Genomic DNA, 14,234 nt, shown 5'->3' with positions numbered 1-14,234 from the left:
CAAAGCTACTGACAAAATACAGAATTCCATTTTCTTTATACTTTGTATTCCTTAGTTTAATTTCCTTCACATGGCACTGATTTTGCAGTGGGGTAAAGTGGCAAGCACAGACAAGTACAAAAGTCTATTTCTAGTTTAAAGGTTTTACCTCACAAGGTAGTGAGCATTTACGTCATGGAAAAAGACAAACTGTTGTTCCCTCTAAAATACAGCCCTTCCCCCACAGGGCAAAGGTCACAGCAGCCAAACCCTCTCAGAACAAACAAATCAAACTCAAAGTAGTTTTCTGCACCCTTCCCGCTTTCTTCCCTAACAGCAGGATTTTGTTTTTGCAATTACTTCTACCTTAATGATATCAGGAGCATTGAGAGCTGATTTAACTAGTGAATAGACAAATGGCAGAAGTAGAAGGAATCAACAAAAGATATAACGTAAAGCAGTGCATAATTAGTAGTCAAATAAATCATCCTAAATAAATCATAGCTAAATATTTGTCTTTCGTTTTTAGATTGTCTTTTTAGAAATTATTATTGATGATATGACTGTTTTACATGATATTTACATGAAAAGTTTGATTGCTCCTGTGTGTCATGCCACTACTGATAGAATTAAATATTATGGAATATTTAACCAAAGCAAATGATTCATTTTGTTAAGTGCATCTGGGTAAAGTGGAAGGTTAGAGAATGTTGTTGAGATTCATTTCAGAGAGCCCTCATTTACACTTTTCATTCTGTCATTTTAAAATTTTATTTTATTTTCATGGATGTGCTTTTCATCTTGGTGGATCATCAACGCAAACCAGCCAGCTGCTTATCCACATAGGGCAAGAAGGTACCAGGTTTGATCACTAATCTGTACAGAGTTTGTGGATCTCAACTGGAGAAATGTGAGGGTATTACAATTGCTCAGTTTGTTAAAAAAAAATTGGCCAAGGTCGCCACTGGTGATTGTTATCCAATGACTCCTGGAAGTGTGCTTGTGCAGATGTGAAATGAATACTGGATTGTTGCATTTATAGTGTCACTATGTACATGCAAATTAATAACCTCCGGCTATCATGTCCTACATTCTTATTTTATACATAATATATTCATTTGAAAACATTTTTGAATAATTTCACTGCAGTTTTGCAAAGCTAAATTGCTAACAGAATATCTGTAGAAGGGTTCCATCAATGCATAACAAGTTTAGAAAGCATACAGTAAAAAAATTCTAATGCTGAGTCTCTCCAGAACTTAAAAGGTGAAATGTTACTTTGGAAAACATCATTTAAAATTACAGTTAGATAATTGAAATTTTGCGATGTAAAATTTGCTGTAGTGATGTCTGATATTTTACAATGTAAACAACAATCACCAATGAAAAATTCAACTTTATTCATTCCCATGCACAAACTTGTGTATAAACTTACTTTAATTGAATTGTCACCACACTTGTCAATATATGAGTTTTTGTATGTTCCGCTTGATTTTTTTCCCCAGCTTATTTAAAGTTATTAGTGGAATTGAGCTATAGTTGATTATGTTTTGAGAACACAAATAGTTTTCCTGTTGATTTTTCTTTCATTATCAGGATTCACCATGATATTACCTTCTATCTTATATTCCAGCTAAGGATTTCCAATCTGCATCTCCAGATGATAACCAAAACTAAATATAGTCAAGACCGATGTTCGAATTTGATATTCTCTATGTGAATGGAATATCCTTCACAAAAAAGCACTAAATTGTGATTTTGCAATTGGTAAATACATAACTAATAGCACATTCAATTTCCACCATGCAGTGTGTAAATTGATCTTAAATGAGAGAAAGGGTGCTGAAAAGGCTCCTGCACCCATCAAATGGAGTTGGGGTTTGGGGGGAGTGTGGAGAAGTGGTACAACTCAATTGCTCTCCAATTACCTTCACTAGAAAGCGCACCCTTGTGGGTGCAGTGACATTGGACCTGATGTAATTATCTCACTTTTCATAACCTCCCCCACCTTCCACATGCCCCAGGATTGGGCAATCTTGCCAATATACTGTCTAAATTAGCACACAAAAAGGATTTGGTATTGGGCAGAGGAGAAATAGATATCAATAGAAATAATCTCTTGTTATATAATTACCAACAGGAGGACAAATTTTGAAATGGATTTATGGAATATGGTAACATTCTTTGAGCACAACATGTTTTGCCATTCTCTGATGTAACACATCATGATGTTTGCTTAACTTGCTGAATGAATATCGGGAAACCTTCTCCAACAAATACATTTGTGCCCCATTTTTAAAAGAAAACTACCTTTATAGCTTTTGAATTCTTGTAGGCAGGCTCAAAAATGATTTTAGTAACAAGAATGGTGCATTACAGTTTAGGAAAGTTAATGTTGGAAATTACAAATTAATTCCTGGGACATGATAAGTTCACAAACTCGTGCATCTTTTTATGAGAAAAGTTTCTAACCTGTGGGATTTTATTATAAAAGATGAAAATTATTTGACAGAACCTAAAATTGAATATAAATTGCAAAGCCAAGATTTCACTAATATCCTAAATAAATTCAATATAATATTTTACAATAAATATTCCTCAGTAGGTTCTATATCTTTAGTCACAATTTTCCATCTGATTTGAATATGACCTTGAATCCACATATTTAAGCTAATTTCTCAAAGTTGTAAAACATGTAGTCTAATACTAAATGAAGCATTTTAAAAGCAGTGTTGAATTTATATTTATTCTCGTTGTTTCATTAGCAGTCAATTCAAAAGAAAAATAGTTCAAGATAATTGCAAAAGTAAATATGTTCTATATGTAGATTTGTTTTAAATTTTTGATGCAACTCAGCTACTTGTTGATAATTGATAGCTGTGCTTTATGAAGCTGTATTTGGAAGGTATTGTATATGAAAGCTTTTTTTGATGCAGTTAAGTCTTCACGACAGATAAAAGAGTTATTTTATGCTGCTGGGTTCCCATTACAAACAATCTATATTTTTTTAAATTGCCGAGAAAAATGAACTGTTTACACTTCATTAAATAGTTTCACTTGTCTTTCTTTTCTTACCCATGTTTGTTAAGCTGTCTGATGTTAAACAAAAATTAACTTGAAAGCTTCTCACATCCCATTTTTGTGCTGCAAATTTTTAATTGTGCTTTCCTCACGTTCAGTTCTCAACCCTATTTTTGCTTTCACTCCAGAGAAAACAGTTATTTCACAGCTCATGTACTATGTATTCCTTCCATCCCAAGCATAATTGGTAAAGACTGTGTAAACAAAAAAAATCACTTCCACGAATAAACTCATTCAATACAGTAGCGTCCATAACTACCACAATTGTCGAGTATCACGATGCTTCATCTGTGCTTTGTTTTTGCACAATACCATTACTTTCCATTGTGTACTGCACGTCTTTTTGTTTGCTTGTGTAGAGGTCATATAGAAATTATATTAAGTTTAACGAAGAGAATCGTTGTTATTGGATTTCGATTTTTGAAAAAAAATGCACTAGTTGCAACGCTTATTTAGATCACAATTTACATACAAAAATAAAACGAGTAATTCTGGCATCATTCCAGAGAGGTAACGGGATTTTAAATACAATTCATACGTAGAATTAGCAGTTCGAAAGCGAGAGTGAACCATCAATACTGAAAAGAAGTGCACTGGTCTATGCAGCGAGCCAAACTTTGAGAGGGTTAAAGAGAAGTGCGGTTTGGGGTGGATTTGCAGGAGGAGGGGTGTTTGCATTTGCGAAAGTGTAAAAATATCTGGACAGCATTGCGTTGCACAAGCAGCAGGGCTCGCCCTTGCACGGCTGGTGACGGGGAAAGCCCCTGTCAAAGCTGCATGACGTGTGAGGCAGGGCGAAGTGTGTGTGATCAGGAGTTGGGGATTCCCTCTCGGGCTGCACGGTTTCCAGGTTGTTGGGCAGCTCGGCCAAGTTTCATCCTCAACGTTGCCTCTTTCCGCCCTGAACGCGGCACTGCCTCTTCAACAGCAAAGAACATTCGGGCAGGAAGTGAAATAAGTCTCAAAAAAAAATGACGCATGTAAGGTAAGAAGGATAGAAATGTGTGACCCTCCCGTTTTATTGGCAGCCTCTAAACGCGATCTTGTCCAACCCATTCGCTGCGACGCGAGAAGCGCTAAATTGTTAACCTAAATAAAGCCCGTCTATTCCAGCGGACAAAGCGTTCCCTGTTGCAGCGTCGGGCTATCCAGAATTGCAGGAGATGAATGTTCTTCCGGGTTCACTCTTTTCGCTGTGTGTATATATATTTTCTCTCTCTCTATCTCATTATTTAAAGAGACAGTAATATTTTTAAAAAATAAGAAAAACTGAACGCGTCGTAGAAATTCACCTTTTCAGGTAAAACTGAACGCGCCAAAAACACACACAAAAAGACGAAATCCCATGTAAGTAGTTTGTGGGATTTTTAAAAAAATGCGAGTTAACACGTGCAAGTCGCTTGGTGGCAAAAGGGGAGGGGTGGAAAAGTTTTGTAGGTCTGTTGTTTATTTTTCTCCCTTCCTGTGTGTGTGTGTGTGTCTCTCTCTCTCTTTGCGTGTTGTTTTGGAAGGTGGCCCCGTTGCTGTAGACTCCAGTCTCTTGCTCTTCCCTGAATTGCTGAAGGTGTGTGTGTGAGTGAGTGAGTGAGAGAGAGAGAGAGAGCGCGCGAGGGAGCCCGGGACTCGCTGCTCATTGTCACCTGGGGCACGAGGGGGCGTCGCGCGGACCCGGGCCACTCCGAAAGGAGGCTCAGCTCTCACCCCGGGGATGGAGATGATGCTAATGCTGTTGTTGCTGCAGCCTTCATACTCGCAAAGCCAAACCCCATTCGCTGCCATGCAGCAATTTCCCCCTTCTCCTCCCCTCCCCGCCCATCTTCGATGCATCCTTACGGCATTCTCCTTTTTACTCGGTAATGAAGAGCTCATTTAGGCATTAAAATGCACAAGAAGGTGTATGTGCCCACTATTTTTAAAATGTATGTTTCTCGTTCACTCTCTTTTACTCACGGTACGGTGCTTGGATGCTTACAGCGGCGTGATGCTTATGACGGAAAAGTGCATTTTCTTATGATCAGTTACAATTAGTTGCGTTTTGTACGAAGCGACTGAGCACGATTCGTTCACTTATTTTGTTTGAAATCGCCGGTGAACTTTGCTGTTGCTATGTGATCTGAAAGAATAAATGATTTCCTTCCGCTCGACTTTAAGTGGATCAGGGAATAGAAAGTCGCCATTTTGATTCGTTGTCATTGGCAGTTTTACACGTCCGAGGTATTTAAAAATAAAGCAAGCACTTCGAGGGCATCTGTTTCCTCAATCCTTCATGTTTTTCCACATCTGTTGTTACGTGTACCGATGTAAATTGATGCATGGGCCTTTTAGAAAGAAGTTATGTATGTTTTTTCTGCCTTCATTGAAAAAACAATTGGAATTTGTAGAGTCTGAGGGTTTTATTATTTCCCCAGCAGTAAATTTGAACGTATTTGCATCGAGTAGATTCCTCTTTACTCCTATTGTTTAAGGAGTTTCCGCTTCGCAGATAATTGTTCTGAGTGAGATGTCATTAAAAATACGTTCATTATTGAGTGTTTTAACTGCAAGACCAAAGGATTTGTTTTATCGTTTAGAAAGGCATAAAAAGAATCTGTGATAGGATTACTGAAAATAGACTGCAATAATGAAGTTCTTAACTATCAAACGAATGTTATATTCATTGCAACTGTGTAAATATTGACCATCACCTCATGCTAGAGTTCTAGAGAAGTGTATCTCCATTATAAAGTGTAAAAGTTTAAGACAATTTATTCATCCAAACTATGGAGAAGATTTTATTCTCATCTTTCTCCAACCACTACCCCTCCCCAACCTCTTCACAATTTAAGACAACACACTTTCATTAGAGTCAAATTGAAGTGTGGTTTGTGATCTGAAGTTATGGACTACGAGTCTTGTACTCTGATTCTTTGTTTTGTGACCATCATGACTGCACTTAAGAACTTAATATATTATGTGCAGGACATTGAGTTCATATAGAAATGAGAAGTGCTAATAAATTCAAGCAACACTATCATACCAAATATAAAGCCAAATGTAATGCATCTGAGTTGTATAGAATGACAGGATAAATAGAATGTTTCAGACAATTTGAATTTGTTTGAAAACTTGGGGTTCCAAAAGCTAGAAAATAATCTGCTGTGTTTGAGGGAAAGGTGAATCAATGTGTTGCAGCTTTGACTCTTGATCATCAAATAGTATTCTCTCCAGGTACTTACATTAATGTATTTTTTGAAAATACATGTGAAAATATGCTAATTACAATCTCTGACATCAAAAGGTTCTCATTGGCTTTGAGTATCTTGTGTATTGTTTAAAATCTCAACCAAAATGTAGCGAATGCTTTAGCATGAGTTGAACATACATTTGTGTAATGTATGTTTAATTAACCTTTTGCTTAATTGACATTGTATAGTGTTGTATTTGTTTCCTGCATTGTGTAACCAACTAAACTACTTAAAACATTGTTGTTTATAAATACTATAATTCTCAATTTTTAACATAATCATGTGTCTTCACTTAGAGATTTGGTTCGTAATATTTAGTATGCAAGGCAGTTTTTGTTGGTTTTCAGAAGGAAAAATTTAGAGATTTGTTTCAAGCTTGTTTTTCATGTGTATCAGTAGAAATTTATTATTTTGACTTAATGTTTTTAAAAGAAACACACCATTAATCTATCTCCTAATAAAAGTCATTTTCAGTAAAATGGCTATAATTTGAAAGAGACATTTCACATTTATTTCTATGTTTTTAAAGATGGAAAATGTGGTCCATGGGTTTAAGCACACTCGACAGGCAAACAAAGTAAATACTAAAAACGTTTTTTAAAATGTATTTTTAAAGGAAAATGAACAATATAAATATAACTGTTTTAGTTTTTGAAAAGCAAACAATTTTGAAAATGTTTGAAGATGGAGTTGGGGGAAATAACATCAGGGTAGCTTTCTTTTGCAAAAAATTATTTGGAGCTTGACATATCTAATAAATTAGTCAAATTGCAATTACGTTTTCTATCTAAGACCCCTTTTTAAGCTTGTACTACTCTATAACTTGTAAACTATATAAGATCTTAAAAATGAATATTTTGCCACTTAAGTATAAATCTTAAGTTGGGGATATGAAATATACATGTTAGAATAAGATTTTTAACAAGTATTCAATTGTATGGAGTGTAAAAGTGATCCTCTGTCAACTTTAGGACAACTTGGTGTGGCAGTGATGTTACCTCGACTAGTAAGAATGTATTCATTTTTTTTCAATATAAACATGCTTCTGTATTGAGGTACTTTCATCTAACATATGTTATTGCTATAGATTATATTTAAGCAGACAAGTTCTAATATGTTTTGACACTTGAGAATTCAGTAACTAATTCATTAGCAAATCGCAGTAACCATATGATTAGGTGTTACTGAAGTAAACTTCCCACTGATTGGTTTGAGTTGACCAGCTGTCACATGTACTAAACTTGCAATTTTATAATAAATGAATATTGAAGACCTGTTAACAATGCATGCAATTAAACCTGGTATTTCAGTTCTCATTTGATAGAAATCTTTTAATTTCATATTCTGCAGATTTTTAAAAAATTAACTTGGTGTATACTGTGTACTCCAATGATAACTTTCATTTCATGGACAGTGAAATACTGTACTTTTTTTGAGTTCAGCATTGTTTAAAAAAGTGGCTGGTTTATTAAGAAAGATTCACTGTTTTAAAGGGCAGTTAGGGTTGGGCAATAAATCTTGGCACAGTCAGCAATGCCCATATACCATGACTGAATTTAAAAATAAATTGAATAGTATAAAAATTTGAAAATGAAGGTGAAATGTTACCATAATGGCTGTTTGTTAACAAATAGAAATTAATTGTATTGACAATGTTTATTTGAAAATTAAATTAATTCATAGCAATCCTGATTCAATAATATGCACAGTGGGGAAATATAAATCAGAATTTGTCTAAGTTTGTTCTATGACTCTAAATGATCTGTTGTTAAGTTTAGGGCCAAATGTGATTGATATTTAATGAAAATGTTTTTATAATTTTTTTTAAAACTGTTGATTCACAGATCATACTCATTGAAGTCCAAACAGCAAAGCAGGCTTATTTAAGATTAGTTTGTAATAACAATATTCATAGGTTTCTTAGCATAGTCTATCAAAGTTTCAAAATATTAATTCACTGCTGTCATTTGCAATGGTAATGTAGAGTGGTCATACAAATGCTGAATTTTATTACATATCAGGAAGCTGAAAAGGTTCCTTCAAAGCATTAAATAAAGGAAAATATTTAAGTAGGAGAAAATGATGCACTTCTTCAAATCCAAAATGCTTTCTCTAATGATGCAAATATTATTCCTTGGTTACAGTTGTACAATAAAACTATGTTCTCCATTAATCTATTTTTAAACATTGTTAACATATTACCTGAAACAATAGATGTTCTTAATTTCATAAACTGAAGAACCAGGTCCCCAGGAAGATTTCCATGTAATATAAAATGTTGCTCTGCAAATGCATGAGGTGAGATCTGATTTGATGAATGGTCTTTGGTGTCTGTGGGTCATGTCTTTTTTTTCCTGAGATGGAAAGGAAATGGTACAGCTTATAAGTATGGTATCTTGCAGACTGGCGCTGCCATATTAATTTTGAGCATTTTGGTTATCATAGATGTTATTCATAAAAGTAAATTAAATGCTTCATATTAATTAAGAAACATATATGCTGTCTTTCTTTAAATCACAGCAGTTTGTTTATTGTCAGGCATGCAATGTAAAGCACGAACATATACTGGAGTGTTTAAAAGCCCCAGCTGGCAACCAGTCCATTGAGGTAACATCACTGTCTTTTCACTCAGTGACCCTGTGTATCATTGATCTCCTTGCACATATTTGATCAAATCAATCCAAGTGTTGAATATAAAGTCTTCCAGGAACTTAAATTAAGCTTATTCATAGATGTAAACAAATAGCTTTGAGTAGGACAATTTGCAAAAGTAAGACGATATCATGGAAGTGTACGTACAATGACATAATGATTTTGTATGAAGTCGCTGACCGGAGTGCTGAATCAAGGCAGCAAAATTGATCATTACTGAAACTTGTTTATTAATCCATATTTAGAAATACTACCTGGATTCTGAGCAGTTAAAAGTCTTTTTTCCAGTAAGCAGCTTATTGTAAAAAAAATTGCGTTGATTTTTAAAATTGTCAAAAATCATGTTCACTGTTGAAGACCACCCCACAACAGTGTGATTTTATTTGGGGGGGGGTTGCATGCAGGAAGCTTGAGAGAGGCAACAGAACAGAAAACAATTTGCGTTTTTACAATATCATAAGTTTTTTTTTAAATTAAAAGTGATCATGTTAATTTGCAATAAAGAAGGATTATCACCAATTCTAAGTTATAGTAAAATATCCTATGAAATCATAGAAATAGTCAAATTACATAGTTTAATAAATTGTTTACAAAGCTTTGAAAATATTGCCAAAACTACAAACAGATACATTAACATTCAAATCACAAGTAGGCCATCGAGCCCCTCTAGTTTGACCTGCCATTTTAGAAGATCGTGGTTAATCAAATTATGGCTTCATCTATCTTTGCAGCTCCCACCAATTAAAAATAATTCTGTATTGTTTAGGATAACATTCACAGATCATGAAGAAAATCATCTTTACTGTACTTTTCACAGTATCAGCCATATTCTAACATGCATCTCATAACTGGGGAAAAATCATTAAATATTTGTTTGTCATTGTATCATAAGATGTATGTCTAATTTTATATTGTAATACTTTAACAATATTTTATTGTTATTAGTCTGGAAATTAATTGCATTGATTTTGATTTAAATATTTAGATTCACCACATTATTTAAAAATTGAAAAACAAATCTGTCTGGTTGTGATCCTTGATATATGTTAACTTACAATTGAATGAAATACAGGAATAATCTCATTCAAGTCAAATATATTAAATGTCATTGTGTCACTGTTACGGGTATTAGTTTAGCATGATTACATCAAATTAGAACTTGCAGGGTAGGGAAATCCCATTACTTAAAAACTGGAGACTATATAAATCACACAATGATTTAGGGTTAGCATAGTTACTTACATGCTGATGCAAATTGTTATTGAAAATCAAATAAAGTGGCTTACTGACATTCTACCTCTAAAAATAGAGTCTGTGGATATACAGGATCATCAAATTAAAGGGCATAGGTGACAAACCAGGTGGAAGGTCACTGAGCTCATTTTGAACAGGCCAGTACCAGTTTTCCTTTAGCTGAATAATTAAGCCTTTGTTCAGCTTCGAAGCTTGTGATGACCAGTTACTATGGTCAGTCCAGATTGAACTGGCAGGATGTATTTCTGCTGGGAACTAACTAATTGATGTCTTAATCTCTCCCTACGTTTCCAAGCATGTACACATTAAAGCAATAAAAATCTTAACACTGAAAACAGGTTTGTTAAAAGAATGACTTTAAAATGTTGTAATTTACAACATCTCTTTGCATTTTAGTTTATTATTCATGCATATTAGATCATCTTTTACTTGCCTTACAATTTTAACATTAAATAAAAAGATGAAAGAACAAATTGTTCAGAAAGCTATGAAATGTTTATTTCAATGCCATTGGAGGAAATTGATAATTAAATACAACAATGAATTTCCTAAAAATTTTAATATGTTAAAATTCTGATCTTGTGTATAGCAAATGGTAAGTCTTTTGGATTTGGCTCTATTGAAATCAAAAACTGACAGGCAAATAAACTATCACCACTTAAACTTTTCCTAATAGCATTTACAAGCTAATATCAACAATGCACATACCAAGTGTTTCATCTTTAGTGGTAATTAATAATTAGCATGTTACACACTTGAATTGCTTACAAAAGTGCATTGTTTTATAATTAAGACAACATGGGCAACTCTTCAGTCATTCAAACTTGATCCTTTTTTTGTAAGGCAAAACACATGCCAAAACAGTTCAACCTTAGCACTGGATAGACAATTAGTTATTCAATAATAGTACAATACTCATTCATATTTGTAGTATGAGGTGATGTCTAAAATGCATAAAACAGAAAATCAATTACATATTTATTTCTGTATAATTAAAAAATAAATTTTCATTAAATTTCTGTTTGGATATCAATTGTTACAACTTCAATTGTTGACATTTCAAATATTTTTGCGGTTCAATTCAAAAAGAAACTAGTCACATAGGAAGTAAATGTTATAATTTGAGATCCGGTTATCAAATTATGATACTTAGTCACGAATGTATATTAGCTATTCATCTTGATAGTTTGACCTCCCTTCTGTTCTCTTGCTGCTCAGTGCATGCTTTTGAAACATTGTCTCTTTCAGAACAAGTATGTTGCTGTATTAGCAAAATGAACTGCCATGATCCACAGATACCAATAAAATAAGTTTTGACAGATGAATTAAAAATCAAAAGTTAATCATTCTGAAGATGTTTTTGTACCAACTCTATTTTGTTTTTGGACATGAATTGTTCACTTTCTCAACCAGAGTCTGAAAAACAGTGTGTAAATATTTACATGTTACTCTGAATTGCCAGATTGTTTCTATGCAATTGTCAAAAATCAACTTCAGCAGTCGCTTGAAACCAGTTAAATATTGTGTAGTGACTTGCAAAAATATGACTGCTAATCATAATTTAGGAAGTGCTTCTGCATAAAACATTGAATGGGTAAGGAAAACATAAATATTAAGGTTAAAGATTTTCATTTGGGTAAAACAAAAAATGATATTATTGGATACCTAAAACCATAGTACTTGTAAATTAATATCTCACTTAAATATGGTAAAGTTCTTGTGACTACCATTCCACCATCTTGCTTTTAAGTACCAATCATCCTACTGTAGTTTTAAGATAACCTCCTGTAATTATTTAATGCTAGCTCTGTTGGAATAACTTACAAAAATGGTGCTTGTGAGCTCTTAATCATATTTAGCTTCAATTTCCTGAAATTAAGTAGTTTTCTGTTTTACAGTTTGTCCTTTCAGAGATTGATTTTTCTTTATGCAAAATATACTTCCTGTAAAGATACATCTCTATAATCATTTTGATTGTCCTTCTAGTTTGCCTTTTATTAAAATTTGACTCCTGCAAGCTGGCTTAATACTCAGTATTGGTTATGGGCAATTTAAATTTGATTGTTTTTCTGTTCATATTATTTTTAATTCAGTTTGTCTTGTAAGCTTTTCAAATTTAATTGCTTCCTTGTAAGTTTATGGTTGAAAATGTTTGCTTGCTAACAATTATTGCATTTTCTATGTAATCAGTCTCACACACACTCCCAAAACTAAACCAAGTTCAAATGACTTCATGCATAGAGAAGACCTATTTTATGTGACTAATTTTTGGTCACTGACAGTAGTGAACAGCAAAATACACCTTATTATCTTATGAATAAAACAAGGTATATTTAAGCAGCATATTCTGTCCTAATTAAGTTTCTGACATCAGCAATGTGTTTCAAAAATATTGAACAAGCAGATAAAATGCACAATGGGAGGTTATTTTGCAAATAAAAGTCTAATCATTAGGACAAGATTCTATGCCAAATATTCTCACAATGTAATATACTTGGATAGACATGATTTAGATTATATCCTTTTAAATTCACTTGAGTGCCTACTATTCACTTAGCTTTTTAGCATGAAAATATGTCCAAGGTTATGGGGACAGGGGAAAGCAATGAAGCCACGTCAAGATGCTTTTTTTTTTGCAGAATATAATTTAATTGGCAGGATATGACTTCTGGTAGGATACATTGCACTGTTGTGTAATTCATCTCACCAGCAAAGCAATATATACCAGCAAAGCAATATGAGGGCAACAGTGTTGGTTCAATCCCTATCACCAGTTTGAGGTTACCATTTAAGGGCTTTCCTTCTCAACCTCTTCCCTCACCTGAGGTCTGGTGGCCCTCAGGTTAAATAACCACTAGTCACTTTTCTCTAATAAGAGCTCAGCCCCAATGGTCTGGTAAGACTATGGCGACACAACAACGCGGTATATCCTTTTTTCCATTATTAGCAACTCTAGGATCAGTACATTTTTTGTCAGCAACTTATCAACTTTTCCTATTTTAATCCAGGAAACATTATTCTAGTTTCTGAACCAATGAAGCTGACATTGGATAGTTTACCATTTTTAGATTTGCTGTTCATTGTCTAGCACCAATGAATATACACAATTGGTTTTAACTGTCAGGTCCAGTGAACCTTCTCAATGGACCCAAAATGTTAACTCTGCTTTCTCAATGCTGCCAGACATGGAGTTTTTTTTCCCCCAGCATCTGTAGTTTTTCATTTTAACTGTCAATTCTTTTGCTAACAGATGCTGAACATTTAACCAGAAATAGTAAATCATATACCACATCTACAATTCAAAACTTTTGCCTATACAATTGTTACCATTCAATTACTTTCCAAATGTATGTTTTTTGCCATAATATACCTGTACATGATATTTAATCAAATACTGTAATGTCACCCTATCAATCAATCAATCATACTTCCCAAGTAGCATCAAATATTATGTTTGAAGTGTTCAAACTAGTCAAGATTTGACCTCAATTTGTGTTATTAATAGATCTCAGAAAGAAAGTTTTTAATGTTAGCCATAGCGTCCTAGATTTGAATAAAAGAAACCAAAGTTGCTACTGCAGAGCACTATTCAGTGCCTACTGTTGAAAGTGAAGATGCCACATAATTTTAATCATTCCCTGGCTGTTATGCCCAAGTAGTCTACCTACACTTTAGTTTCAATACTAAATCACACAAGTGATCACCACATGAAATGTGGAAGTCTGACAATCCTCAGTGGGAGCACACACTTCCTAAAAGTCAATCTCTTTAAAACTGGAAGGAAATTTAGTGGGATGGGAAGAAGACTGCTGCCAAAAAGAATGCTTCAGATTTATTTTAGTAAAGTACATTTAGTTAAAATGGTGTGTTTGCAAAGCAAAAATTAGAATGAAACCATTTGTCTTTAATTGTAGCTGTTATTTGCCTTTAGTGCTTATTTCAACATAGCAATTTTGAACTTGGTCATCTATGCCTTTCAAATCCAAATTGCAGCAAGATTCCAAGGATGACAGAAGGCATAATAGTAAAAAAAAACTCCCTAAA

General features: G+C 33.8%; 1 protein-coding gene across 4 annotated transcripts in view; it reads left to right on the top strand.

Moving 5' to 3' along the window:
- The first annotated feature begins 3,890 nt into the window (after positions 1 to 3,890).
- LOC140458400 (protein lin-28 homolog B-like) overlaps positions 3,891 to 14,234 on the top strand; it is a 252,221-nt gene continuing 241,877 nt past the window's right edge. The window contains exon 1 of one of the 4 annotated variants that reach the window (XM_072552918.1): positions 3,891 to 4,045. The gene's annotated coding sequence lies outside the window, so the exon portion shown is untranslated. Of the gene's footprint in view, positions 4,046 to 4,185; positions 4,256 to 4,895; positions 4,914 to 5,204; positions 5,275 to 14,234 lie in introns of those variants that run through there. The other 3 variants (XM_072552937.1, XM_072552927.1, XM_072552909.1) reach the window with 3 other exon arrangements.

The sequence above is a fragment of the Chiloscyllium punctatum genome, chromosome 3 (assembly GCF_047496795.1).
Source record: "Chiloscyllium punctatum isolate Juve2018m chromosome 3, sChiPun1.3, whole genome shotgun sequence".
NCBI classification, from domain to species: domain Eukaryota; kingdom Metazoa; phylum Chordata; class Chondrichthyes; order Orectolobiformes; family Hemiscylliidae; genus Chiloscyllium; species Chiloscyllium punctatum.
The sequence above is the reverse complement of the archived record's forward strand: the minus strand, read 5'-3'. Positions and strand labels throughout refer to the sequence as shown.